Genomic DNA, 4,990 nt, shown 5'->3' on the forward strand with positions numbered 1-4,990 from the left:
TGGGTGGTGGGGGGGGTTAGGCCGGAGGAGGGGGGGGGGGTTAAAGTGGGTGATGTGGGTGTGGTAGGGAGGGAGAGGGATGGCAGGGTATGGACGGAGGGAGGGGGGATGAGGTGGAGGAGTTGGGGGATTGAGTGGGATGAGGAAGCAGGAGAGGTTGTGAATGAAGCTCATCTGCTTGATATCAATATCTCTCTACTCTACACTAGAATTATTTAATAATTCCTCAGATACCCCAAAAATGCATCGCTGTGTCTGATTTTGATTTTTGAAGCGGCAGAGGGAGACTGAAAAAGTCAAAAATGTCCGTTTGACTGTATGGGTCGTGTCGAGCAAAAAAATAATTCCCCGTCACCCTTAATACCGGTAACGATACGAGCTATTACGGAACCTCATTTGCACAGCCCATGTGTCCTTGTGATCCTGGAATGTCCAGCTGGAACGGTTGTGTCTTTAGCGAGTGTGTCCACGATGATGTGGGGGGGGGGGGGGGGGGTGTATCTACACCTCTCCCGTTCCGGGTGTGTAAGGTCCGGGGACCTGTGTGTGTGCTGGCTGTCTAGCCTGGTTGTCTGCCTGGTGAAGTGGGTGACCTGCATGAAGTTGATGATCTGCTGCTTCGCTTGCAGTGGATGGATCATGATAAGGCAGGCAGGCAGGCAGGCACTCAGGCAGGCAGGCAGGCAGGCAGGCAGGCACTCAGGCAGGCAGGCAGGCAGACAGGGACTCAGGCAGGCAGGGAGCAGACAGGGCAGGCAGGCAGGCAGGCAGGCAGACAGACAGAGCTGGCAGGCAGGGCGGCAGGCAGGCAGCAGGCAGGCAGGCACTCAGGCAGGCAGGGCAGCAGGCAGCAGGCAGACAGGGACTCAGGGCAGGCAGGGAGGCAGACAGGCAGTGCAGGGCAGGCAGGCAGGCAGGCAGACAGACAGGCTGGCAGGCAGGCAGGCAGGCAGGCAGGCAGCACTCAGGCAGGCAAGCAGGGCAGGCAGGCAGGCACTCGGGCAGGCAGGCAGGCAGGCACTCGGCAGGCAGGCAGGCAGGCAGGCAGGCAGACAGGGACTCAGGCAGGCAGGGAGGCAGACAGTCAGGCAGGCAGGCAGGCAGGCAGGCAGGCACTCGGGCAGGCAGGCAGGCAGGCAGGCAGGCAGACAGGGACTCAGGCAGGCAGGGAGGCAGGCAGGCAGGCAGGGAGGCAGGCAGGCAGGCAGGGAGGCAGACAGGCAGGCAGGTAGGCAGGCAGGCAGCAGGCAGGCAGGCAGGCAGGCAGGCAGGCAGACAGGCAGGCAGGCAGGGAGGCACTCAGGCAGGCAGGCAGACAGACAGACAGGCTGGCAGGCAGGCAGGCAGGGCAGGGAGGCACTCAGGCAGGCTGGCAGGCAGGCAGGCAGGCAGGGCAGGCAGGCAGGCAGGCAGGGAGGCACTCAGGCAGGCAGGCAGACAGACAGACAGGCTGGCAGGCAGGCAGGCAGGCAGGCAGGCAGGCAGGCAGGCATGCAGGCAGGCATGCAGGCACTCAGGCAGGCAGACAGGCACTCAGGCAGGCAGGCACTCAGGCAGGCAGGCAGGCAGGCAGGCACGCAGGCAGACAGGCAGGCACGCAGGCAGACAGGAAGGCAGACAGGCAGGCAGGCAGACAGGCAGGCAGGCACTCAGGCAGGCAGGCAGGCAGGCAGGCAGGCACTCAGGCAGGCAGGCAGGCACGCAGGCAGACAGGCAGGCAGACAGGCAGGCAGACAGGCAGGCACTCAGGCAGGCAGGCACGCAGGCAGACAGGCAGGCACGCAGGCAGACAGGAAGGCAGACAGGCAAGCAGGCACTCAGGCACTCAGGCAGGCAGGCAGGCAGGCACTCAGGCAGGCAGGCAGGCAGGCAGGCAGGCAGGCACGCAGACAGACAGGCAGGCAGACAGGCAGGCAGGCAGGCAGGCAGGCAGCAGGCAGGCACTCAGGCAGGCAGGCAGGCACGCAGGCAGACAGGCAGGCACGCAGGCAGACAGGCAGGCACGCAGGCAGACAGGCAGGCAGGCACTCAGGCAGGCAGGCAGGCAGCAGACAGGCAGGCAGACAGGCAGCAGGCAGGGAGGCAGGCAGGGAGGCACTCAGGCAGGCAGGCACTCAGGCAGGCAGGCAGCAGGCAGGCAGTCAGGGCACTCAGGCAGGCAGGCAGGCAGGCAGGCAGGCAGGCAGGCACTCAGGCAGGCAGGCAGGCAAGCAGGCACTCAGGCAGGCAGGCAGACAGGCAGGCACGCAGGCAGGCAGGCAGGCAGGCAGGCAGACAGGAAGGCAGGCAGGCAGGCAGGCAGGCAAGCAGGCACTCAGGCAGGCAGGCAGACAGGCAGGCACGCAGGCAGGCAGGCAGGCAGGCAGGCAGGCAGGCAGGCAGGCAGGCAGGCAGGCAGGCAGACAGGCAGGCAAGCAGGCAGGCAAACAAACGTGAACACAAACATACTATACAATAAACTAACCTAACCTGTTACATGCCCAACAGAACCAACTGGTGACGTCACACATCCCGGGACCCACTTCCAAACACGGCTCAAGAACCCAAAAGCCTCAGCATCCTTGACAAGTCTGATGCCAACTGCTACCCTAAACAGCACAGTGGATCCGACCTCCTGCACCACCCAACAGAGCAGCACTATCACTCGCCGCCTGCACCGCATTAGACTAAGAGATGCAGATGGGCTAAATAAGAAAATGGACACGGAGGAGGAAGAGTAAAGAGAGAGATAATGGGAGAAGTGGAGAGAGAGAGAAATGTGAAATTAGAGGAAAGTGGGAGACTGAGAGAATGAGAAGGAAGGAAGATTTACGGAGGGAGTGAGGAATATGTTGTAGAAATATGAAAAATATGTATGTACGTGTGTGGTGTGTGTTGTGTGTGTTGTGTGTGTGTTGTGTGTGTGTGTGTGTGTGTGTGTGTGTGTGTGGTGTGTGTGTGTGGAGAGAGAGAGAGAGAGAGAGAGAGAGAGAGAGAGAGAGAGGAGAGAGAGAGAGAGAGGAGAGAGAGAGAGAGAGAGAGAGAGAGAGAGAGAGATTAGGAGAGAGAGAGAGAGAGAGAGAGAGAGAGAGAGAGAGCGAGAGAGAGAGCGAGAGCGAGAGAGAGAGAGAGAGAGAGAGAGAGGAGAGAGAGGAGAGAGAGAGCGAGAGAGAGAGCGAGAGAGAGAGAGAGAGAGAGAGAGAGAAGAGAGAGAGAGAGAGAGAGAGAGAGAGAGAGAGAGAGAGAGAGAGAGAGAGAGAGAGAGAGCTAGAGAGAGAGAGAGAGAGAGAGTTAAAGAGAGAGAAAGAGAGAGAGGAGGTATAGAAGAAGGAACAATTACTAAAGGAACACAAGAAGCATCTAAGAGCAGCAAGATAAGGAACGGTCCCCTGCCCCAAGAAGAGCAAGCAGAGGACTCTAAGACAAACAACACGTGACAGGAGACTATGATGAAGGCCTTGATGCAGGATCAACCAACAATACTTGACGGGAGAAACGGAAAAAAATGAGGCGAAGACGGTTGGGAGGAGAATGGGTTGCAGCTGTCTCCCTTCCTTAAACTTGTACGGGACCTTGACACGTAATTCTCTCTCTCTCTCTCCCACTCTCGACACGTTTAAGCTTTCCATTTACCACAATTGCCTTTATTTCCTTCTTTAATGAGGCTTGTTTTTGTCCCCTCTTCTGTGTGAAGAGGACAGTAGGTTCACATTTCCTATATTTAGTTTTCTCCTATTTTGTTTTCATATATTGATCAGTCGTTAACGCTAATTTTTTATCACGTCTCAAGGAAAGGAGAAATTACTGCCTTGTAAAATTTGATGCAAGAACGTAAGGATAGATAAAAGGTGAAGGGAGGCCTATTGGCCCCCATGCTATTTAATTCCACCCAAACTCATTCGCATATATTGTCTATCCTACGCTTGAAACAATTTAGTGATCATATATCTATTATGTTATCCAGTAATTTGTGCCAGAATTCAACAGCACTTTCTTTTTAAACCTGTATTTACCCACGGCCTTCCCTGAATCTATATTTACTAACTATATATATATTAATTGTTTCCTTTCTGTTATACTCTCTCATACATTTATATACTTCAATTGTCTCTTTCCAGAGAATGTTAATTAGGCTTGTTAATTCACCTCCTTCTATAACTAGTAATCTACACCCACCACCTGATATTCCACCACCACCACCACCACCACATTACGGGTTCTCATACTACTACCATCACCACCATTGTGCCCGTGTTCTCTAACAAAGCTTAATTGTTTCTAAGAGGCTCCGCACCCTCAAAATCCAACCCGTTCTCAGCACGTGTCAGTCGTACAGTTTGACGTGGTTTTGTCAACCCAACAGCCTTGGTACCTAGGGACCCGGCTATATAGTATCGAGGCCGATGGTTGTTAGTCAATAAATCACCGCAATTTGTACGTTGGGGGTCCGATCGCATACACCATTTTAAGGTACCACCTTGTATGTTTAAGACTATAGATGATCTGTACCAAGCAAGACCTGCGTATACTTTCTGTGGTTGTAGAAAGTTGTAGTTGTGGAATCTCCTGATGTGTTGTGTAACTGTTCTTTCTCGAGTCAACCGAATTTCTTGATTATCTTTAAAAGTTGGAATTGCTTCTCCTTGTAGTTTGTTTTGTTTGGGAATAAGGTATACTTGCTGTGTCTTTGTGGTGTTCATTGTTACTAATAGTTTGGTTGTTTCCTACTCCCCTTTCCCTCTCCTGCCTCTCTCACTCTCTCTCTCTGCCTCTCTCACACTCTTCTCTCTGCCTCTCTCACTCTCTCTCTCTGCCTCTCTCACTCTCTCTCTCTGCCTCTCTCACACTCTCTCTCTGCCTCTCTCCTCTCCCTCTCTGCCTCTCCTCACTCTCCCTCTCTGCCTCTCTCACTCTCTCTCTCTGCCCAACCCGTTTCCTCGCAAATTCGTAAAGTCAATATTGACTTATAAACTACGTGCATAGGTGATATAACTTAAACATAATAGATACC

The sequence above is a fragment of the Procambarus clarkii genome, chromosome 34 (assembly GCF_040958095.1).
Source record: "Procambarus clarkii isolate CNS0578487 chromosome 34, FALCON_Pclarkii_2.0, whole genome shotgun sequence".
NCBI lineage: Eukaryota > Metazoa > Arthropoda > Malacostraca > Decapoda > Cambaridae > Procambarus > Procambarus clarkii.